The sequence below is a fragment of the Callospermophilus lateralis genome, chromosome 12 (assembly GCF_048772815.1).
Source record: "Callospermophilus lateralis isolate mCalLat2 chromosome 12, mCalLat2.hap1, whole genome shotgun sequence".
In the NCBI taxonomy this organism is placed as follows: domain Eukaryota; kingdom Metazoa; phylum Chordata; class Mammalia; order Rodentia; family Sciuridae; genus Callospermophilus; species Callospermophilus lateralis.
Genome location: NC_135316.1, coordinates 84,831,140 through 84,856,642, shown reverse-complemented (window position 1 = coordinate 84,856,642; position 25,503 = coordinate 84,831,140). Strand labels below are relative to the sequence as shown.

Sequence of the window (25,503 nt, the reverse complement as noted above, 5' to 3'; positions counted from 1 at the left end):
AAATAAAATAAAGCTTGGAATCCAAGTGTTACAGATCTGGGGCCTTCCGGGAAACTGAGGCTACACAACCTCCCCTCTCCCCGCCACCTTTCAAACCCCAATTCTTGCAATCAACTCTGAAGATTTCAGACATGTTGCTCAGAGTAACTTCAATGATTTTATTGAAGGGCTAGGATGGGAAAGAGGGTATTCAGAGAGGAGAGGGACCGTGTGTCTCTCCTTCACTCCAGTTTTATTGGGGATCCCAGAGAAATTTCCAGAGTCCTGCCCAGGTCCACCTCTTGACTTTTGACTGACGGCAGGATGACATCAGACTTTCAAGTCCTCACTGCCATGACAACTCTAGGTCACCTTGGCCCATGCTGACCGGTTCTAATTGGATTTGTAACCATAAATTCTTCCAGATTTTATGGTTAGGAGGAATTATCCTTATCACCCTGGGTTTCCGGATATGGTCTATGAAAAGGGTCACAAAAGTCTACCCCTTCAAGGTAACTTGGGTTCCTCTTATCGACATTATTTGGGGCCTACATTTCTCCTGCAAATAACAGGTAGTTTGGTGGGGAATGTAACATATCCTGTTCACTTAAGCCAGGCAGGGCTGCAGGTAAATTGCTTCTTGGAAGAGAAAGCATGTGGGGGTCAGCACAGTAGGCCCATTTTATAGAACTATTCCCTAACCTCATCTTTCCTCTATTTGCATCTGTCCCCTATCACAATTTTTTTCTGCAGAGACCCAATTGAGGAGCTAAGATCAGTGGCTAGCTTCATGACTTAAAAGGTTGACAATGTCCAGAACGAGGGGTCCATAGTCAGGAGATGAAATGCCCAACACTTAGAAGTCTTAAGGCACAGCCCCTCACCTCTTAGAGCTCCAGTGGAAAGAATGAGGAAAGCTGTTTGTATACTGAAAGACAGAATCAAAGGTCAGTGGGTGTTACTATTGTTCCCTTACAGGATGATGAAATAGCATTAGATTGTGACCGTTCACCCAGTTCACATACTACCCCAGCATAGGAAGGACCCAGAAATCCAAAATTTGCTTCCTAATTAGGCTGCCCTCCTTGAACTGAACTCTAGTCCAGTTTTACTTTGTTCTGCAAGTAACTGTGGAGCTTCACTTCCTACCACACTTAGCTCCACCAGCAACTGCTAGAACATTACACACTGTCCAGCCCTTCCATAACTGAGCCAAGGTTCTTTCTTTGGCTTCAGGACCTTAAACCTAGTATTTTGCTTACCTCCCCATGGTATTGCTTACCTTCCCTTATTATGAACTGCCTCCTCCACAGGCTGAGAGCTCCTTAAGGCGAGTGGTGCATTTTAATCTTTGCACCCCAACTAAGTTATCTTTGGTAAAGACTGACATGGATTATTGAATGGCTGGGTGGATGCCAGCAAGTAAACTATAATTTCTGCCCACAAAGAGCAGGATTGTGACACTTCTACTATGTGTTTATGTGGGTTTCCCCCAGCACTACCACTCTCAATAACATTTTTGTATTATCATTATTGAGATGTAATTCACATATCAAGTTCACCAATTTAAAATGTACAATTCAGTGGTTTTTAGAATAGTCAGGATTGTGCATCGACCACCACCATCAAACTTCAGAATGTTGTTTTCACTCTAAGAAAGGAAACCCCACTATTATCATTCACTCCTCATTTCCCTCCTAGCAACCATCAACTGTCTCCAAAGGTTTTTAATTAATCTCTTGCTGTGCCGTACACATAGGATTACATATTAGAATACATCTTTTCACGTGAACAAAAATAAAAATAAAATCTGCCGCAGTTTGATTTGGTATGAAAAAACGAAATCAATCTCCAACTAGGCTCTATGACCTTGGACAAATTAACTGGATTTAGTTTCTTCATAAGGTGAAGTTTAGAAGGTGTGCAAGGGCACCTTCAGGCTAACAAGAAAGTAAAGAACAAACAAAAACAAGAACCCCCACCGCCCAAACCTCCAGGTATAATCCCAGTACTCCACCCTAGGTAGCCTGTCCTGGGCTTGGGTGATAAATGGCTGTACACTAACAAGATTTCACACCAGAACTGTCGCAGCCACTGCCCTCCCCGAGAGGGTCCCTACAGAAGATGTTTCCTCTTCTTTTCTTTTGGGTCGTCTTTTCGTTTCTGGGTTGGCACAGCAGAGAGAGGGAGGGAGAGAAGCTGCAGAGCCTAGGCGCGGAGGCGCAGCGCGCGGGTGCCCGCAGGAAGCCTCGCCCAGCTCGGGACCCCACCCTCCGGGTGCCCCGGGAGAGGGCCGCCCCGCGCTGGGCTGCGCGGCCGGCGGGGGCGGGGCCGGCGATTTCCGCAGCCAATCCGCGTGGCGGCGCGTCCCGGGGGTCCGCGGCTCGCCCGGCGCGCAGGGGGCGGGGCTCCACTTGACAGTGGCGGTCGCCGGGCACCCGAGCCGGGGCGCAGCGAGCGGAGCGCAGCGCAGGGAGCGCGATCTGCGCGGGCGGCTGCGGCAGCGCCCTGCTCCCACGGCTCGGATTTTCGGCCCAGCGAAGTAGCCTCCAGCGGTGGCGGCGGCGTCCGGGCGATGCTTCGGGACCCCTCGGGCGCCGGTGTCCTGGCCTCTTCCTAAGGTACCCAGCCCGGCTCGCACCCTTGACGACGGGAATCTCAGCGCCTGGGAAGTGGCTTTGTGAAGCTCCTGGCTGGGTGGACTACGTGGTGGGCCGGTGAGCGGGTGGGTGGGGCTGGGCGGGGCTGCGCCGTCTGGGCTGCTTTCCCTCCGAGGAAGAGGGTGGGGGCGAGGGAAGCGGGTGGGGGGAGGAGGGCTGTCTCCGGGCAGCAGCTGACGGCATCCCCAGGCTCCATCCTCCTCCTGCCTCCATGTGGTTTGAAAGAGGTTTTGTTCCAGGAGAAAGTTTGATGCCCAGAGTTGAGCAGCCTGCCTTGATTGATGGTCCTTGAGGCCCACGCCCCTAAAGCGAGGCAGCCCACCCTATGCTGTACACCTCTGCACTGAATATGGGCACTTGGGAACCCGTGTTCTGACCTGAGCAGCATTCATGACGTAGGACTTTCCTTGAGGAAATTCCTCTGTGGGAATCCCCTTTGGGGAGGAGGCTTTCTGGACACAGCCATAGCCCCAACTTGTGGCTTGAAAACAATGCAGCAGGTAGTCTCTGGTCCCATCTACCTTTCCCATAGCATAGTCTCTGCCAAGACTTATGCTTTAGAAGCTTCAAAAATTTAAACTTATCTTCTGATTAAAGATTCCCAAATCCAATGTGTCCAATGTCGGGGCCACCATCCAAGGTGACAATGATAACTTCTGTTAGACTCTTTAATGTTTTAGCACTTATTTTCAATTGGCTTTCCCTGAGTTTTATGACAGTTGCTGTGGCGCATAGCAAGTGGGTAGAAGTTATGGCCCATCATTTAGTGTGAGAGACGGGAACAAAAAAATACATAATATGTGTGCCCACTTGAAGAAAGGCAGGTTTCAGTCTTCAAATGAGGTGGATTAGGTGAGCATTATTAGCTTTATAAAACAAATAAAATAAAAATTCCAATTCCAATTAGAACTAAGTTTTATCTGAGATTGTAGGAACATATCAATCATAAAGTGACTTAGGGTAGAGGAGTACATACCACATAGTCTTGCAAGTAGCAGATCTTAAGTATATGTTGAATTTTATTTAAGCTGTCATATCTTTTTGATCACACATGTAGATTCTCACATTTAAACTCTTTTTTATCAAGATATGCTCATACCATAAGACTATTTTATAATATCCTTTGAAATGTCTTGTTCCGGTTCATGTAAGTTACCCCTCCACCAGAAAACATAATCTTATTTAGAGCACTTACATTTAAGGGCAGTTTGCAATAGTGCCCATATATCAAGCACATTGTGTGTGTCAGACACATTACTAGGTGTCTTATATATATTATTACTTTAGTTGTTATAGTCACTCTAAGCAGATGTTATTACTTTCCCTGAGTTTACGTAATTTCCCCTCACAACTATGCAGCAAATGATAGAGGTAGGATTTTAAACCGGGTCTTTTAACTCCCTATTGATGCTCTTGACTACTACTCTATGCTGTCTCCTAGCTCTTTTGAGAGTTACTCTGTTATAATATAGTAGGGAATCCAAATATGGCAACATACACTCTCTCTACTGGCCTAATGTATCAGATCTTTTTCTAGAATGTCTTCTTTCTCTGGGAGCCCACCTCACCCCCACCCTTGGTGCATATGCATAAAAATCAAAGCCTCCTTAGATTTCCCAGCCTTCCCCTCAATTCAGATGGAAACCTCTAGACCTGTCAACCCATCACCCTTTCAGGTAAGTCAGTTCGGGGGATAGGTAATCCAGTGTTTCCCTCCCTGTCACTTAAGGAGCAGTCTCTACTCAGTTATGTGAGTCTATTTCAGTTCTGCACATACTCCCTACTGGTTGGCAGCAACATAGCCCCTGCAGTGTTCACACTGGCATACGCATCCCCTCGTACCAACTGTCAGAGAATTCCTGACACAGGCCGACCTACTTAAAAGGAACAACTAAAATGAAGTCACTGGGGAAAGTGGTTTTACTCTGGGGAATCCTTGAGTTCTCCACTACCCATCAGAAAGGAAATTAACATAGGGACCTAGGAACAGGAAATGGGCCTTTTCCATAGTGGGACATGCCATATGTACATCGTAGCCTAGTTTCAACACTATTGAAATATGTGCTCACCCTGGAAAAACCCCTTTACCTGTTGTCTTGATGACAAATGTGGCCACACATTTATTCCTGCTTGGATAAACACTTTTACACTAAGGCAGCTGTCACTTGAATGAACAGCATCAAAAACTGATGTCACAACTATGACACAGTAAGTTTGGAAGCTGTGCCTAAAATTATAATTAATAGCCATTGTTTTCTAATTTCTCTTCCCCAGGTTTTTTTTTTTTTTTTGGTGTGTGTGTGTGTGTGTGTGTGTGTGTGTTGTTCTCTTCCTTGGTATGGTATTTGACTCTGGTTCTAGAATGATTTTTTGTTGTTGTTTTTGTTTTGCAGGGCCTCACCATCTTCACATTAGAACACCACTTCTGTATTACAGCATATTTTAGGTTTTGTTTTTTAATTTTTTAATTCGTTCACTTTAGATATACATGACTCTAAAATGATTTATAAATACTAAGCTTTGAAAGAAATAAATGTATTTTTGAGCTGTAACCATATGCTGCCTAGAATCATATCCTTCTAGTTGGCACTTTACTCCTGTTACTCTAGTGCAAGAATCTTAAAGTCCTGCATATATGCTTTGGGATTTTAAATGGACCCTCTTGTCTAATTATTTCACTCCATCCTCTGTAGCAGTAGTGGGGTTTGAGATTAGAATAGAGCCCCGGCACTATCTCTCTATTATCTCTGCCCCAAAACTGGAGCAGCACCAATTAAAGTAGGAAAAGTAGAACACAAAGTTTGCTCATTGTCACACTCTTGCCCCAGAATGGAAGATGTGCCAAAAACATTGTTGGAAAAGTAACTGGACTTTCTTAAATGATTAGTGACTTGTAAAACTATACCAAATTATTGAAATTATATAGTTTCCATAAAATCGTGTATGTGCATGTACTTCCAGAATCAACAAACCTCCACTCTAAATTCTGTTTCTAAAACTTGTCAGTAACCAGCAATCCCATCTTATTTTCCATATTTTGTCAAATCTAAAATACTGTCAGTTGTAATATATAACATTATTCTTATGCTGTACAAGAAAAAAGAAAAATTTGATTACAACATACCACTTTAATGCTGTTCTTCCATGACACTACTTGAATAGATCACACTGGTGTTTCAATGACTTTCAAGTTTTCTTCATCTCTTCTGTGGGTTTGAGTACATTTTCTTGCCAGTACATTTGGTAGCATTGCTTGAGTTGTGTGGGACAGTGCCTTTGCATGAATCAGTAACAGATTTGGACATGGCTTCACCAGTGTGTGTCTTTTTTTCTTCATTCTGGTAAAGCGTTTGCATCTTGCTTTGCAAGGTATTATGGATATGCCAATCAAGGGTAAAAGTTTCCTTTGGTGATGCAATGTTTATGCCCCTCTGCTCTGTTTTGGTGCTTTCATGCATGTACAGTTACATTTCCTTGCAGAGCCAAGTCATAGCATAATCTTTTTGAAAACAATTTAAATGGCAATTAAGCAGAACATGTACAGGACTAGCAATGACCATAACTCAGTAGAATTGAAAACAAAATGATTAGCTGTGACTGAGTTTTTGTACATGGAGGGTCATGACATTTGTGCCATGACTCTGGTCAGGTCAATATAAAGATATATCCTGATTTCAGGAACATTAAGAATGTGGAAAAATTATCAGTGACATACCCTAATCTGTGCCCACTTAGTTTTATGAACTGAACTTGCCTACCTTCTTTCATCCATCCATTTATTCATAAAGTCATGCATTTTGTTAGACTGCAAGCCCCAAGAGGGCAAGGACTTTTTTTTTTGTCTTGTTCTCCACTATATGCCAACCAGGTAGTACAGTCTGTGACACAAAGTAAATCTGTTCACTGATTAAATCTGTAAATATGTGAACAAGTATCCATCCTCCCATGGAAGATGAAGACACATGGAGTTGTTCACTGCCCTCCTGCTGGTTAGAACACATATTCTTAAAAGTATGATGGTGACAGTAATAAAGGGGGACAGGCCCACATTAAATTCTTGATTAATAGAGCCCTATTGAAACTACTTGATGCTATAATGATGATATAAAACTAGTTCAGAATAGAAGAAATTCCAGCATAGTTTTATTGATTTTTTTTTCACTGAAGTAATTTATAGCAATTTATATCTTGGATTTTTTTGTATTATCTAAAACCATAACTTGCTTGGACTCTATGCAATTTAATGTACTTGTCCTATTACGAAGAACAGGGAAATGCCTTTTTCCTCCCATAGCGCCCTCTGAAACAGAACTCAGTGCCAGCGACCTTGCCTAGGTATATAATCCCACGAAGACAAACCTACTCAAGCAGCTTGCTTTATAGTCCATTTGTTTATGCCAAAAAGAGGCATATTTATATTTTTGACATGTGACCCCCCACCCCCCCCCAAAAAAAAAAAAAAAAAAACTTTGTTGGGCAGGACACATCTCCATCTGCAGGGCCTCTGCTTCCTCACTACTGCCCAGTCAAGCAGAAGGCTCTTCTAGACAGCGAAGCTAGCTGCAGATGCCAGCAGAAGGAATGGCAGGGAAACTGACTTAGCAACAACTCAGAAGCAGTCCCAAGAATCCAGAGTGAATTAGCCTTGCCCATATAACCCCATGATCTCTGAATGTAACAGCTGGACCTGCAAAGACACACCCAGCTTCTAGTTCAGAAAAATGTGGGACCTCTGAACACATGTCTGACAGTCTGAGGTCCCTTGTGGGTTTCTAAGATACATTCGGTTGACTTGCTCAAGGGAGGATGATTGATGTGGGCAAGTCATTGCTACATGTCCCCAGCTGCAAATGACACAATTAAGCATAGTGGTGGGTGCTGTGAAGGGGCATGGCAGATAGTCCAGAGCTGGTTCTTTTATATACTAGAAAATACTTACTGAGTCTTTTTGGTTATCACTGATAGAACTTACATGTAATCACTTTTATTAAGTATTATTAACATGGGCCAGACAAAGTAATGTAAATGACAAAGAAAAATATTTAAACCTGTTTACTGAACACAGCTAGATGAAAGAAAACCAATTCTCTAATTATGTGCAGTGTTCTAAGGATACCCAGGATTTGTTTTTAAACCAGTAGGGTAAGATGTGCAGACGTGAAAATGACTGAGAAGAAGAAGAAGAAGTTTATTATACTTATTTCCCTAGAAGGAAGAGGCATGTAATGCCACACTAAGGGCAGTATCAGGGACGCCCCAGAGTGGGTCAGGGGTCAGAGGGAACCAGGAAAAATGGCAGAGCCCCTTATTGTGGTTCTGTGGCAAGCAACAGGTGAGGCAGGGTTAACAGGGTTAGGATTGGCTAGTTTGACTGATTTCAGCAGGCTCTGGAGCATGGGGGCTGTCACTAATTGTCCTTTACCTAGCTCACAGCATATGAGCCTGCTGAAGGAGGCAGCAGGGTGGGCTCTCCATTAGTTGGTTTGCATTTGGAGATATGCTTGCAGATGAGTCCTTACCATCTGCAGGCATTGGCCAGCCCTAGGTGGGGGCACTCCCTCCATGTCAGCCAGGCCCGAACATGTCAGAACATAAGAATATAGAAAATAAAACTCATGGTTAGTATATAAGGATTTTTTTTAATTAAAGAGAGAGAGAGAGAATTTTAACATTTATTTTTCAGTTTTTGGCGGATACAACATCTTTGTTTTTATGTGGTGCTCAGGATCGAACCCCGGGCCACACGCATGCCAGGCGAGTGCACTACCGCTTGAGCCACATCCCCAGCCCAGGATTTTTTTTTTAATGATCAACTAATGAATTAGGCCCATAGACACATGGAATATTAGGTCAAAGGAGCAGATACATCTAGCTAGGGGTCTGACATATGTACTCAGTAAACATTAATTAAATCTGAGTCATGGTGCCAGATGGTCCAGCCACACTAACACTCCATCTTGATGGATACGGTAGTCAGGTGTGCAGTGTTTATCTTGGAAAAAAGAAAAATTGAGAGGCTGTGCATTACATAAAAGATCCCCAGGTGATGGATAAGTCCCTCAGGATGAAAAGGAGGCAAAATACTTAAGTCTTTGAAAACATTAGTTAACCCTGGAGCAGACACATTTTTAGTTATAAGATCTCAAAATCTCTAAGGTAATCATATGTCTGGTATATTTCCTTATTCACTATGGACTTAAAATACAACACAAGTCAGGAAACATGAAAGTTACATGCAACTTTTAAAAAGGGTTTTTCTCAAAAAGTAAAATTGGAGCTAAAGAAAGTGTGTGTGTGTTACAGATTCTGTGCTTAGGAATAGGCTTCTAAATGTTACTCAAAATAGCATGTGACATTCTTTTCTTGACTACATGTCAGTATTAATCAGATGATCTGATGATAGGTACATACACACACACAAAGTAATGGTACTGGAGAGATATGAAGGTAATTAACAGACAACGTCGTGGTGACAGACCTAGGTGCAGAATGTTTAAATGTCCCCATATTACCTCTGATGGAAGGTGGCAGTGAGTGGAAGGGACACGGGGTTAGACTCAGGACATTACTTATAATGATGAAAGGCAGGAGTGCATGAAGGTACAAATGTTAGGGCTCAGTGCTAAGTAAATCAAATGACTAGTTGCTCCGATCAGCCTCCTGACTTTTCTTTCTGTGGTTGGTTAATGATTATAATGCCTTTACAGTCCACTGGCTTTTCCTTAGAATCTTGACCATGCACGGTAAGAAATAATAAAGAAAATATAAACTGAAGGTCAATCTAATGCTCTCAGAGGGGAAGTTCCTTCCCTGTGAAAACTCTGAAATCGCCCTCTGCTCACAGTTGCTTCTCTCTTGTGACTTTGCACACATCTCCCTTGTGTAGCAGCTTCTCTCCATTGATGGAGATTGTCTGAGTGTCTTCACTGAATCACAGCTGTTCCCCAATAATTTCCAAACAGACAGCTTAGCCTTTAAAGTGGCAGTATTTGCCTACATTGGCCAGTGAAAGTATTGCTACCTGGCTTCTGTGGCTAACCTGGGTTTGATATTGATCAGGCAGTCCTTGGTTAAACCTGTCTCTTAACCAGGTAAGCATTTTTTTTTTTTTTTTAAAGAAAGAGTGAGAGAGAGTGAGAAAGAGGGAGAGAGAGAGAGAGAATTTTAATATTTATTTTTTAGTATTTGGCGGACACAACATCTTTGTTTGTATGTGGTGCTGAGGATCGAACCCGGGCCGCACGCATGCCAGGCGAGCGTGCTACCACTTGAGCCACATCCCCAGCCCCCAGGTAAGCATTTTTCATTCCAAGATTTTATGTTTTTTTTTTTAAACCTCTAATTCCATACATGAGTTAGGCCTGTGTGAAAAAGGAATATCAGACAAATAAGACCATATGCAGAACTACTCATAAGTCCTTGGCTTTGTGGAGCCTTTACTCTCTGTCGATTCCTCTAAGTGGGATCTCCTAATGTGGGGGTAGGAGGTGGGCGACAGCCTTCCTGGAGCTGTTTTAAATATTTGCATTCCATTTTAGCTTGAACCTTATGAACATATGGAGTTGGGGGGCCGTCAGTGAGAAGAGGCATATCCTGCTTATCTTTTGGACCTACAGCCTAGTTAAGCACCTGCAAAGGGTAGGAACTTAATAAGTATTGGTTGAATTAGAAAATATTGGCTGGCTGGTTGACACAGAAATTCCCAGCCTTTTTTGGTTTAGAGGTTCCTATTAATTATGAATAAGAGCTTTCACAAATACTTTATAATCTGATAGATAAGTTGTCTAGAAGGGTGAATGAAAAACATAAAAACTGCTTTTTAAATAAATAGAAGTCATGAAGATAAACTTGCTTTAAATATCTATTACAAATGACCATTGTATACATTTTATGATATTTGAATGAAAACTGGATGATACTTAAAATAGTAGTATAGATAGTCTATATTTTGATTTTATCACAAGATGAAGATTTTTAATTAAGATTTTCTAAATATTGATGACATCTTACAAAGATGCATATATTGGAAAACTGGAAAGCATAAAAATAATAGAACAAATGATACAATTCTAAAAGACAAAATTACAACAGGAGAAAGAATGTGGGTGATGAAAAGTTATCTAAGTAAGGAATTAATGTGAATATGAGATTTGTGGCATAAGCACTCAGAATCTAGTTCATGGTGATTAAGGGAGAGGAGCAGATATTTGGGACATGGAAAGACCAATGTTAGATCATTACATGAGAGGTCCAGAGCATAAAACATGTCCCTTGATTGCCACTTTTTGATAAAAATCAAAATGAGCCGGGTGCAGTGGTGCATGTCTGTAATTCCAGCGAGTCAGGAGGCTGAAGCAGGAGGATCCCAACTTCAAGGCCAACCTTGAGACCTCTCTCAAAATAAAATCAAAGATAAAAATAGGACTAGGATGTAACTCAGTGGTAAAGTACCCATGGGTTCAATCCCCAGTACCAGAAAAACAAAACAAAACAAAACAAAAAAACAAACAAACAAAAAAAAACAAACAACAACAACAACAACAACAAAATATATATATATATGTTTTTTTTCCCCTCTCCATTGACTTCTTTCTTCATCTATTGAGCTCGTAAGACAAAAATAACAATAACAGCTCTTGAGCCACCATTAAACATGGTAAATTATAAGGACTTTATTCAGAAACCATTTGAGACAGAATTTCTTGAGTATTTGCTTTTACTTTGATGTCTCCCCAGAGAGTAGAAACACATTTAACAACAGACTTCAGTGTGGACACTCATCAATAATTGTGGTACATTGGACAGTGCCTTTGCCTTAGTTGTGTCTTTAAAAGCACAATATCTAAAATAATGTTGAAAATTTAAAATTTGATCTCACTCTCCAAGAAGTGTTCACTTGATATTATTTTTCTTGTCCCTCTTGGAGCTGGAGGTGGAAACCATCTTTGTGAGTACTATATGGAAATGGAGAAAGATTTTCCTCACCATCAAAATTATCTGAATAGGGTCTCAAAGGGCCACAGAGCTGGGGCTACATTTTATACTTAGTCCTTTGTGTTTATAAGTTCCACGTTATCAGATTCAACAAACTTGGAATCAAAACTATTCAGGAGAAAAAAATGCATCTGAACTGAACATGTACATATTTTTTTCTTGCAGTTATTCCATAAAGATTATGGTATAGCAAATACTTAGATTTAAATGTGCTTAGGTTCTATGCAAATACTTCACCATTTTATATAAGGGACTTGAGCATCTGTGGATTTTGATATCCTCGGGGGGTCTTAGAACCAATCCCCCATGGGTACCGAGGGCAAATATACTGACTATATTTTTGGAAGAGAAAGATGTTTGACTCAGTGATCTGGATGTACTGTCCCCTCATTCCTCAGAATAAGCAGGGGTCAATGGCTGTTGAAAGCTGTGTGGTTAGTATTGTTCTCAGGGCTTAACATTCTCTCTTTATATCCTTTGACCTCCCTGTGCCATAGAGCCTTTTATTGTCTCTATTTTACAAATTAGGAAACTGAAGAACAAGAAGACAAGAGATTAGGTATTTCCCCATGACCCCAGTGAGGAAGCCAGGAAAAGAACCCAGAATGTCCTCAGAATTACCTATTTAGCTCTGTATCACACTCCATTGTCTGTGCTTAATTTTGTTTTGTTTTGTTTTGTGGGGGGAGGGGGGGCGGTGCTTAATTTCTAAACATCTCTCCTTAGAGTTCTTGTCTACTGAACAGGTTTGTGGTAAGTGTGTAAAGGTAATCCTTTCAAGTATTTAAATGGTACAGTTGTTATTGGTGCTTTGGAAACAACTGTGACGTAAAATGTAGTGAAAGCTGCAGGTATTTTTCTCTCTGATTTGGCCTAGTCAAGTCCACTGCTATGGCACGCACCCCACCTTGGCTCTTCATCTCTGCATATCTGCAGAGCGTCTCTGTAGACCTCCACGAGTCCAGCACTGAGATCCCCGTTTTCCACTGAGACCTGTCTTTTCTTCCTTACATGGAGTGAGTAGGTGAGTGGGAAGCAGAGCAGAAAAGGAAGCGCTTTAAAAGGAAGGAGGGTGAAGCAGCTTTATTTTCTGCAGGAGGCTGCATCCACAGCAGAACAGTGGAATTAAATCCACCAAAAGGAGGACAGAGGGAAGCTTCCATTCAACACATTTGTGCCGAGATTGGGGAACTAGTGTCTCTATTTGCTATCCTTTCAGTCCTGGATTTGTTATCTTCTCAAGCAGAGAAGAAAACCATAGACAACCTCCAGTGTACTTCTGAAACACTGACTACATCAGAAAGGGTATTCAGTTGCAGGATCTCAGAAGGTCAGTAGATCTTAAATATTCTTCCAAATATAGTGTAGCCAGTGAAGCCTACATTGTATCCCTCTGACTTTTCCTGAAAGAAATCGTTAGGCAAATACTTGGGAGTGTTTAGAAGTCAGTTATCAAATTGTTCTTTTATTCTCTGAAGTCCAGTACCCTGGGTATATGACACCTGATTAACCCTCTTTGAAAACACATTTTAAAATGTAATTGAACACATTTTTCTATGTTAATACATTAAAAATCTATTTACAAAATAAAAATGTATTTTTATTGTGCAAGTACTGTGTTCAGTGAAGAAACATTTAAAGATTCAGGCAAGTAAGAAGAAAATAAAAACTATCCATAACCCTACCTCCTAAATGTAGTCACTATTTACATTTTTGAATATTTCCATTTCTTCCTAGATTTTTTTTTCATGTGTAGAGAGATTGTTTGTACAAATGAAATCACTTAGTATACTGTTTTATAAGCTGCTTTTAAAAAATAGTAAATTCATCCCAAATATCCTTCCATGATGGTAAATCATTACATAGATTTTTTTTTTTTTTTTTTTTTTTTATGACAGACTGAAGTCATCAGAGCTTGGTTCTTGTGTTTTGAGACAGTCAGTACAAAAGCTACTTCTCAGCCCCAAAGCTAAGAACTGTATTTATCTCTACTTAGGACATATTCTCTGCCTCATGTAGTTTTGAAGTAACCTGAGCTTGGCTTCACCTGCTAGGAGAGCTCTATATCAGGACTCCTGCCTCTGCCTAGATTATCATCAGGAGCCTCCGTTATTTTCATGGTCTATGCAGCATCTTACAGTTATCCTAGCAATTCTGATATGGAAGTACAAATGAGCTCTTTCTGCCTTGCATCTTCTGATAGATGAATGTCAGGGGAGACGCAACCCTGCCACCTGGTCTCGTAAAACCAAGCCCATCTGCTTATAAAAACTGCCATTCAGTATGTTGACACCCTCCCTATCTTAGAATCTACAGCTGCCTCTCAATTATCACTTCTCCTGGGAGCCAAGATGCCAAAGATAATTGAAACCCACTGATGGGCTGGGGATGTGGCTCAAGTGGTAGCACGCTCGCCTGGCATACATGTGGCCCGGGTTCGATTCTCAGCACCACATACAAACAAAGATGTTGTGTCTGCCGAAAACTAAAAAATAAATATTAAAAAAATTCTCTCTATCTCTCTCTCTCTCCTCTCTCACTCTCTCTTAAAAAAAAAAAAAAAAGATAAAAAAAAAAAAAAAGAAACCCACTGATAATAACCAAACTTCATGGTAGTTTAAATCTTCCTCATCAATCTTTCAACTGGAACTGCTCACAAATGGACAGATTGGAGTTTCTTCTTTCCCTGTGATTAGCCCCTAATTCTGAGCCTAATGGGGTAACCAAAATTTGGTTGCTTGAGAGACGTGCAGACCAGCCTGTCTTGACTGTATCAGTCTCTGAAACCTCCAGGGAAGAGGACTAGGCACGTGTTGGACCATTAGAATAAGACACTATTCTTCTCTTTTGGTTCTTTTTCCAGAGATTATACCCACACATGTTTTCAGAGTACCATCACTTTCTCTTTCTTCCGTCTGTCCCCAGTTTACCCCTCATCTCATGCCAAACACAAAAACAAATCAAAACAAAGTATGTGTATAGGAAGTATCTATAAAATACACACAACCATTTTTAAATAAATGAGAGTCATCATTCTCTAGTCTCAAATATTTTTTTTTTTTAATTCTCTTCGCTTCCCCACTGTTGAGCACTGACCTTAGAACTTTCTAGGCACCTATTGTGCCCACGCAGGCAGCTCACCGTCCTGCCTGCCCTGACCAGCACTGCACAGCTGCTTCCCCTGAGCTCCCTCTCTGCCCTTCCCTTCCTACCCCCACTTGAGGTCTAGGCTGCTAGATCCACTGCTCTTTCTGCATTTCCAGTTCTCTTCTTTCTTCCTTTTGTACCTCGCCTTTCCCCGTCCCCCGACCTTTGTCCTCTCAGCAAGGACATAGGATGCATCCAAAAGAACAAACTTTTAAGACCCTGGGGTTTTCTGTGACCATCACAATTGTTAAAGTGCACTACTGATTTAAAAGGCTTTTTTTTTTTTTTTTTTTTTCCTTTCCTTAAAGGAAGTCATTTGGCCCTTGGACTTTCAAGGCACTCTTGCAGCTAATTGGGTAGAAACCCTAGAGAGGGTTGCTGCCCTCTGGATACATCAGGGATGCTAAGAAGGGCTATTTTGATTAAGGTTCTGTGAAGCACTCCTTCCCGGCCTGTTCTCCCCATCTTTCTAAGTGGCCGATTCCTCCGTGGTAGTGGTGATTCAGGCCCGTGGGACCGCTCCAGCCCATTTGAATAAGCTATCAATAACATTAAAAGCCTTCCCAGACGCTGATGTTTGCCAGCACTTACAGGCTCCTGCAGATTGGATGAGTGCCTTTTTGGTGTTTTCGGTTTCTCCTCAGTGTTTGTTAAACAGTCAGGGTATTTATCAGAAATGTCAGTTGAACACAGACACATTATAGTATGTGCTATTCATTGTTGTTGTTGTTGTTGTTGTTTCTCCCCTGAAACGGCAGAACTCCATTTCTTCTTGGATTATGTCCTTCACACCAGGAAGGAATCCTGGGAGTGTCGAAAAGAAATTGTATGTGAATTACCCTCCGTTAGCAGAAGACAGTCAAAGCTGGCACAGTCTCCTAAGCGTCCAGCCAGGGCTGAGTTCTGAAGCTGCTGATTAGGAGGCAGAGAGAGCAGGGACTGGGATCTGTGCCCTCTTCCCACCTACCCCCAGTAGAATGCCCACGGCCCAGCGAGGGGCGGATGCCAGCTGTACCCCGGATTCAGAACAAGAAACACAGCTGAAGGCCAGCAAGGGTCCTGGGGGAAATGGCTACAGCACTACTATTTTATCTGGATCCTGGTTGAGGTTCAGGGCATCAGTGATCTCTGCCTTGATGTCTGTTGAAACATGGGCAAAATACACATGCCCTTCCCTTCCCTTCTTTCTCTCTCTCCAAACACATCTGTATCTTTGATCGGGGTTTAAGGGAATCCATGACTACCAAATATGTAAGAACCACAATTCTAACTTTTCTCCTCTTTACACTAACCTCTTCTTTGCTGTATATAAGCAAATTTCACTCAGTTTAATTCTGGAAGGGAAGAAGTTTGAGATTGATTCCCAAATTTTTCTGCCATTGTTGGGTGGAAGTGCCTTTTATTTTTATTTTATTACATTTTATTTTATTTCAGAAAAAAAAGAATTTCAATACAAACTGTATCTTCTATATACATTTGCTTATCTTCTTCTCTTTATATTCTCTTCTCCACACAGGGCAATTAGTCTATCCCCACATGTGTGTAATTAAATGGCCCCACAGTAGGTGCAAATGTACCTGTTTGCTAGTACCATGTCTGTCATTGGCTGGGTTACTTTAGTCATCAGTGAACTTTCTGAACCTCAGTGTTCCCACCTGACAACTAGGATGATAAAAACCACAATATTAAAAGAAACCCTATAGGGAACTGATTATATAAATTACATTATTGTTACATTTTATGAATGTACTACTTTTAACAGCATTGAAACATCGATCTCTACTGCCTGTTGAGATGTCTTCAACAACAGTTCTGCTCATTTGTTAGAATAGTCAAAGTGTTAGCTAAAGACAGCTTCTTTCTGTTTTTTTGTTTGTTTGTTTGTTTTTAGATATGCATGACAGTAGGGTGCATTTCAGCATATCGTACATACCTGGGGTGCAACCCATTACAATTTTGACCCCTTTCTTGTGGTTGAACGTGATGTGGAGTTACACTGGTCATGTATTCATATATGAGCAGGAAAGTTATGTCTGATTCATTCTACTGTCTTTGCTATTCTCATCCCCTATCCCCTTTAAGCCAAAACCCTTTAATTTCCTAGCATTCAGTGAATCCAAGAAATCACAAAATTAGGAAGCTGACGCTGTCCACTCCTGACGTGATCTGAAGGCCGAAGGAAGATGCTATCTACACGGTGAAACTGGGTCACCATCTAACTTTTATGAATAGATCTTTATTATCTCTGCTCAAGTGGACATAAAATTTTCACAACTTTGCCTGTAGCTCTGAATGGCTCGTTCAAATACACCTTCAAAGTTCTTTGATTCTAAAATACTAGTACAATAATTAAAAATGTATGTTCTTTTGCATCACAGGTGCAGTGAAGATTGATTATATTTTATTTTATTTTCTGCTCAGTATGTAAGTTTTTCGAGAGTGATGATACTAGGTCAGGTGTGGTAGTGCACAAAGTAGCCTTCCAGCTACTTTGAAGGCTGAGGCAGGAGGTTTGCAAATTCAAGGCCAGCCTAGGCATCTTAGTGAGATCCTATCTCAAAATAAAAATAAAAAGTAGCTGGGGATGTGGCTCAGTGATAGAGCATTTACCTAGCAGGCACAAGGTCTTGTGTTTGATCCCCAGTAACCCCTTCCCAATAGCATTGATATTAGGTGCTTTGATGACATAAATTAATTAAACAAAATCTCCTTTTAAAAAATGTTTTATTGATGCATATTAGTTATATAGAATAGTGGGGTTTCATTGTGGCATATTTGTGTCTGCACATAATTTGATCAATTTCCTTTTCCAGCACCTCCCTTACTCTCCCTCCTCCTTCCTACTGGTTCTCATCCTCTACCCCTAGGGTCTCCCTTATATTTTTGTAAGATCCCTTTTTTCATGTATTTATCTCTAGCTTCCAGGTATGAGAGAAAATATATGACTCTTGTCTTACTGATTCTGGCTCATTTTGCTTATCATGATACTCTTTAGTTCCATCCATTTTTCCTGAAAATGACATAATTTTATTCTTTAGGTAGAATAAAAATTCCATCTTATATATGTCATATTTCCTCCTCCTCCTCCTCCTCCTCCTTCTTCTTCACCCAGGGGTGCTTAACCACTGAGCCTCCTCCTCCTCCTCCTCCTCCTCCTCCTCCTCCTCTTCCTTCTTCTTCTTCTTCTTCTTCTTCTTCACCCAGGGGTGCTTAACCACTGAGCCACAACCCATATCTCCAGCCCTTTTTTATATTTTATTTAGAGACAGGGTCTCACTGAGTTCCTTAGTGCCTTGCTGAGTTGCTGAGGCTGGCTTTGAATTTGCAATTTTCCTGTCTCAGCCTCTCAAGCTTCTGGGATTAGAGGCGTGTGCCTGGCCTATGCCACATTTTCTTAATTCATTCATCTGTTGATGGACACCTAGCCTGGTTCTATAGCTTGGCTGTGTGAGTTGTGCTATAAACATGGGAATGCATATATCTCTTAAGTATACTATTTTTAATTCTTTTGGATAAATGCCAGGGAGTGGTATAGCTGAATCACATGGTAGTTCCATTTTTAAGTTGTTGTGGAACCTCTGATAGTTTCCACAGTGGCTGTACTAATTTATACTTCTACTAATTGTGTGAGAAGAGTTCCTCCCTCCCACAACTGCATCTTCACTAGATTTATTGTTATTTGTGTTTTTTATTTTTATTTTTGGTACCAGGGATTGAACCCAGGGATGCTTAACCACTGAGCCACATCCTTAGCCCTTTTAATTTTTAATTTTGAGACAAAGTCTCACCAAGTTGCTTAGGGCCTTCTTAAGTTGCTGAGGGTGGACTTGAACTTAGGATCCTCCTGCCTCAGTTTCCCAAATTGCTAGGATTATAGTCTTGTACTACCACGTCTGGATGTTGCTTGTATTCTTGGTGATTGCCATTCTGACTGGTGTGTAATGGAATCTTAGTGTAGTTTTCTTTTTTGTCATTTTTCAAAATTTATTCTTTCTGATAGTAGAGTGATTTTGACATATTGACATTATACATATATGGAGTATTACTTATTCTAATTAGGATCCCATTCTTCTGACTGTACATGATGTGGAATTACACTGGTCGTGTATTCATATATGAACATAGGAAAGTTATTTCAATGTAGTTTTGATTTGCATTTCCCTAATGGCTAAAGACGTTGAACATTTTTCCATATAACTATTGGCCATTTGTGCTTCCTTATTTGAGAATTGTCTGTTTAATTCATTTGTCCATTTATTAATTGGGTTGTTTTTTTTTTTTGTGGGTGAAGAGTTTTGAGTTCTTTATATATTCTGGATATTAATCCTCTGTCAGAAGAGTAGCTTAGCAAAGATTTTCTCCCATTCTATAGGTTTTCTCTTCATATTCTTAATTGTTTCCTTTGCTGTGTAGAAGCTTTTTAATTTGATACCATCCTATTTATTGATTCTTGGTATTAGTTCCTGAGCCATTAAAATCTTATTCAGGAAGTTGCTATACCTATATGCTGGAGTGTTTATTTTATTATATTTTCTTTTAGCAATTGCAAAATTTCTAGACTTATTTCTGAGTCTTTGATCCATTTTCAGTTGACTTTTGTGCAGGATGAGAGATAAGCATCTAGTTTCTTCTACATATGTATAACTAATTTTCCCACCACCGTTTTTTAAAGAAACTGTCTTTTCTCCCTTGTGTGTTTTTGGCACCTTTGTCAAGAATCAGATGACTAAGGCTGTGTGGGCTTTTCTCTGTGTCTTCTATTCTGTTCCATTGGTCTACATGTCTGTTTTCATGTGAGTACCACGCTGTTTTTGTTATTATGGCTCCGTAGTTTAATTTGAAATGGATTATTATGATGCCTCCAACTTTGCTTTTTTTGCCCAGGATTGCTTTGGGCAATCTGAATCTTGATTTTAGGATTATTTTAGGATTATTCCTTCTAGATCTGAGATTGTGTTAGCTTTTCATTGTTAAACCAAAACACCTGACAAATAACTTAAAGGAGGAAAAGTTTGATTTGGCTCATAGTTCAGAGGTTTCTGCTCATGATTGGCTCCATTGCTTTGGGCCTGAGGTGAGGTACCTCAGTGGATGGTAGAAAGGGGTGGTGGAGCAAAGCTGTTTACCTCATGAAAGCTGGGAAGTGGGGATCTGGGGAGAGAGAACCAGAAGAGAGAAAAAAGAAAGGAAAGGGCTGGGCACAAGAAATATCCTTCCAGGGCATCTCTGCAGTGACCTGCTTTATCCAACTAGGTCTCACCTCCTACAGTTTCCATTATCTCCCTATAGCCCATTCAAATCATTAATACATCAAGTGGATTAATCCACAGATTAGTTCTGAACTCTCATGATCCAGTCATTTCCTGTAAGCCCACCTTGGAATATTGCCACGTTGGGGACCCAGCCTTTAACACCGAGTCTTTTGGGGACACTGCATATCCAGTCCATAATAAATGTGGTTGCTATTTTGATGGGGATAACATTTAATCTGTAGATTGCTTTTAGTAGTATGACTATTTTAACCATATTAATTCTACCTATTAATGAATATGAGATGTCTTTCCATCTTCCTTTGTCTTTTTCGATTTCTTTTTTTTAACGTTGTAATTTTCCTGTAGAGGTCTTTTACTACTTTGGTTAGATTAATTCCTAAGTAGTTTTTTTTTGTTTGTTTGTTTAAAGCTATTTTGAATGGAATTGTTTTCCTGATTTCTTTCTCAGTGGATTCATTGCTTGCGTATAGAAAAGCTATTGATTTTTGTATGTTGATTTTGTGTCCTGCTAGTTTGCTGAATTTGTTTATCACCTTCAGCAGCTTCTGGTGGACCTTTTAGGACCTTCTATATATAGGACAATGTCATCTGCAAACAGAAGTAATATGATTTCTTTTCCTATTTGTATCCCTTTTAAATCCTTCTCTTGCCTAATTGCTCTGGCTAAAATTTCAAGGAGTGGTGAGCATGGACATCTTGTCTTATTCCTGACTTTAGAATAAATGCCTTCATTTTTACCCTCATTCAGTATGATGTTGGTTTTGAGTTTGTCATATATATAGCCTTTAGTACGATATTGAGGTAAGCTCCTTATGACTCTAGTTTCTTCAGGGTTTTTGTTTTGTTTTGTTTTAATGAAAGGTCATTGAGTTTTGTCAAAGGCTTTTTTTGCATCTATTGAGCTGATCATGGGCTTGTCCTTGGTTCCATTTCTGTGGTGTTTTGCAGTTATGGATTTGTGTATATTGAATCAACCTCAAATCCCTGGAATGAAACCAACTTGGTCATGATGTGTGATCTTTTTAATGTGTTGTCGAGTTTGATTTGCTAATATTTTAGCATCTATGTTCATCAGTGATACAGGCCTATAGTTGTTTTTTTTTTTTTTTTCCCCTTGAAAATGTCCTTACCTGGTTTTTGGTATCAGGCAGATACTTGTCTTATACTTTGGAGTGTTTCCTTTCTATTTATGGAATAATTTGAGAAACACTAAAGTTAGGTCTTTAAAAAATCTGGTAGAATTCAGCTGTGGATCTGTTTGGTCCTGGGCTTTGGTGTGTTGGGAGGGGCTTTTTATTACAGTTTTAATCTCACTGCTGGTTATGGGTCAGTTTAATTTTTCTGGGTTCCATTTTGGCAGGTAATATGTGTTTAGAATTTATCTGTTTCTCTGGACTTGAGAATAAGTTTTGAGTATAAGTTTTTGAGTGTAAGTTTTTAAAATAGTTACTAATGAGCCTCTGGATTTCAGTAGTATCTGTTGTGATATCTCATTTTTCTTTTTTTTAATTATATATATATATATATATATATATATATATATATATATATATATATATATATTTAGTTGTAAATGAACACAATCTCTTTATTTTTATTTATTTATTTTTGTGTGGTGCTGAGAATCAAACCCAGGGCCCCACGCATGCAAGGCAAGTGCTGTACCACTGAACTACAACTCCAGCAACACCCCTTTTAAAAAATTTTTTTCTTTTTAGTTGTAGATGGACACAGTATCTTTATTTTTATTGTGATATCTCATTTTTCATCCTTAATTTTATTAATTTGGGTTTTTTTGTGGGTTTTTTTTTTTTTTTTTTTTTTGTATCTAGAATTGAACCCAGGGGCACTTACCACTGAGCCCTTTTTATATTTTATTTAGAGACAGGGCCTTGCTTAATTACTCAGGTGAGATATCATGGTGGAGTATCATGAGGCTGGCCTTGAATTCTGCCTCAGCTTCCTGAGCCACTGGGATTACAAGCATACCCCACCACACCTGACTCTTCTCTCTTTCTTTGGGTTGGTCTGGCTAAGGGTTTATCATTCTTGCTTATCTTTTCAAAGAACCAACTCTGTTTCATGGATCTCTTTTATTGTTCTTTTATTCTCTACTTCCTTAGTTTCCACTCTGCTTTTCATTATTTCTTTCCTTCTACTGGTTTTGGGAATGGTTCGTTTTGTTTTTCTAAGATCTTGAGATGCATCATTAGGTTATTTATTTGGAATCTTCTGATTTTTATTTTATGTGGGCACGCATAAACTTTTCCTGGAACTGCCTTTGCCACATCCCAGAGATTGTGCTTTATTGTATATCTATTCTCATTTCAAACCAAAATCTCCTTTTAAAAAGTGACTAGTCTGAAATAATATACATCAAAATCAAGTAATCAAGTCTTAATCAAGCCCTGTTTCCCATGTAATTAGATTGTGAGAACGTGGGCACTGTTTAACTATCGTGTCATACACAGTCTGTAATGTATGGATCCAATATACATTCCAGAGAAAAAAGTATGGAACTTCCAGTTTTGATATCAAAAAAACTTCCATGTTTTTAATCAGTCTTACTGTCAGTATTTTAGGGAAGATTCAACCTTACTTTGAACCTAAGGGTGTTTTACCACTGAGCTACATCTCCAGACCTTTTTGTATTTTTAAAATTTGAGACAGGCTCTCACTAAGTTGCCAAGGCTGGCCTTGAGCTTGAGATCCTCTGGGCTCAGGCTCCCGGTCACTGGGATCATAGGTGTGCACCACTGCATCCAGAAAGCAGATAGTCTAAATAACTTGTATTTTGCGTCATCTATTTGGTCGGCTAAATTAACCTTCTGTTAACCCTTTGAACTGTTAGGTCTACTGGTGAGTTTTATCTGTGGACTTGAATGATGTTTCTGGAATTTTATGGATGGATTTACTTGTTTGTGAAACTTTCCAAGGTGGCATCTATTTTATTTGAACACATATTAAATAAGATGATATGTCTCTACTCAAGGAAAAGATTATCTCTTAACCAACCAAAGCAGAAGATAGTGGTGAATGACTGGTGTTTATCTAGTTATCTCATAGTTGATATCATATATGGTTTGGGAATCATTACTGCTTAGAAACCGGTAGATCCTTCTGTTTACAAATAGAGCACCTTCTTTGGCATCTGCAATAGCTTAGTTCCATTTTATAAGGGTTAAACTTCCTTTTCTCTTTGATTTGAGAAATACCACCTTTTTTGTTTTGTTTTGTTTTATGGTGTGGAGAAAGAACTCAGGGCTTTGTGCTTCCCGGGCAATTTATAGTTTATCTTGTACCACTTCACAAGTACAATAAAGCCTCATCTAGTCAACACAGAGGAATAAGTTCCAAATATTGCTGGTTTTTCATATGTTCTACTCTGGGTTGGCAATCTTTCTGATATGCAGCCACTCTCTTGTGTCTTCAGAGATAGAGCTGAAGTTAGCTCTCCTTCTCTGGATGGATCCTTGGGCCATCTGTGTGGACATTATAATGTGCCTTCTGGGGCTGTAAACCTATGTGTGAAGAACCGTTTGTCCATTAAGCTAAGTTAGTCCAGATGTGGGTACTTTCTTACTTACTCTCCCTGTTTTTGTAGTCCTTTTTTCCTCTCTGGATTGTCATGGTACTTTTCATCCACACTGGAATCCTTTAATGTACAGCTATTTCCTGCAGCTACCTGAGTGGCTCCAGACCTCTCAGATGCTAGAAGGAGCTCTTTTAAAAGTGCTTACACTTTAAAAAATAGTAAGAGAATTAGAATTGACAACATTTAATCCAAGGCAGTGACATTTATTGCTTCTGATTATTCTCAGAAAAGAATTTAATTTGCAGAATAGATTCTGGCTTACCATAATGAAATTGGTATATTTCTGAAATACACCTTACAATTTTTTAAGTTGGAAATGCTTTAGAAACTGTAGGTGTAATGCCTTTTATACAGCTCTACCTGAAATCAGTCTTCTCGTTGTACCTTATCCAAAAATCATGTTTATTGCATATTATCAACAGTAATGATTGACAATGAAATTAATAACAACCTAAAAGGAGATAAAATGGAAGTTTTGAAGAACTCACATCGTTGTCCAGGTAAATGCAACTTTTTTTTTTTTTTAAGTGCTAGGGATTGAATCCAGGGTCTCATGCATACCAGCAAGTGCTCTACTGCTGAGCCATGTCCCCAGCCCTCAATGCAACTTTTTATAAGCAAAGAGAGACTTAAATATATTTAGAATCATATGTCTCTCAGATATAAGGTACTGGCCATGAACTAAATGACTGGAGGACTTTGTATATATGTATATACATCCTTGAGAAATTGTCTTTCCTACTACATGCTTAATAATCCAAAAAATAGTTTATTTATTTTTAATAAATCAATTTCTCCATGCAATGGAGATAATGTCTCCTTATTTTGTTAGACCTCTAATGATATTTATTTACTTCTTCATGTTCGTTTCAGCATTATGAGAAGATGCATTTAGCCTGTGAGATATTGAACATCTACTGTTTGCTTGTTTAAAACTTTTATATAGTTGTGGTGACAGTGGCTGTAAATAGCATAATAGATCAGGACACTTTCCGTTATATGGAGAAGCCTGGTGGCTCCCACAGCTTCCAAGTTCTTGTCCTAGAGCAGCAGTTAATTCCCCCCTTTTCAGTTCACACTAGAGTTTTTCATATTCTTTTTGTCTTGTTGGTTTTTTTTTTCGTCCACCAATGCCAGTCACCTGGAGATAGAGCAGTTGTTCAACAAAACTAATAATTTAACCTGCTGAAACCAGATAATGTAGGTTTCCAAACCATTCTGGACCAGAAGGATTTAGTTGCTTTTTTCTTTTTTAGTTGTTGAATGACATTTTGACCTTTATTTTTATTTATTTATATGCGATGCTGAGAATGAAACCCAGTGCCTCACACATGCTAGGCAAGCGCTCTACCTCAGCCCCTTAGTTGCTTTTTTCTACTAATCAAGTTCATAGAATAATTAAAAATTATTCCATTTTCTTTTTTTAGATTTGTTTATAGAAAATAATTTTTTTTTCTTTCCTATTAAATGATCAGGCCATTTGATTCCAATAGGAAAATGTATCCAGTAGTTTGTATGTTTACTTTCCCTGGTGTTTCCCAAAATAGTGCCCCTGCCTGTCTCCCTCCCTTCACAATGAAGCTGCCCTGGAATTTACTGTGCAAAATCCCTGGTGAGTTGGACCCTGCTTTGAGAATGGGGAAGGAGAGACAGACCCTCTGGATCCTGGCCACTAACACAAGCATTGGATTTGGGGGTTAACCTTGAAGGCAGCTGAGCAGTCTGGATGTAGTATTGTAGACAAGTCTAGATTTGTCCCTCATTGTCCACCCTTCATTAGAGTTTGGCCCTGACATCAGGGTAACAGCAATGACGAAGGAGGAAATCTCTGCTCAAGTAAACCAGAGTCAGACAA

General features: G+C 39.8%; 1 protein-coding gene across 9 annotated transcripts in view; it reads left to right on the top strand.

Annotated features, from left to right (window-relative positions):
* Nucleotides 1–2,410: 2,410 nt before the first annotated feature.
* Nucleotides 2,411–25,503, top strand: part of Fry (FRY microtubule binding protein) — a 409,821-nt gene continuing 386,728 nt past the window's right edge. For 3 of the 9 annotated variants that reach the window (XM_076872114.1, XM_076872104.1, XM_076872109.1), the window contains exon 1: nucleotides 2,411–2,688. The gene's annotated coding sequence lies outside the window, so the exon portion shown is untranslated. Of the gene's footprint in view, nucleotides 2,697–9,821; nucleotides 9,932–25,503 lie in introns of all 9 variants that reach the window. The other 6 variants (XM_076872108.1, XM_076872106.1, XM_076872110.1 and 3 more) reach the window with 4 other exon arrangements.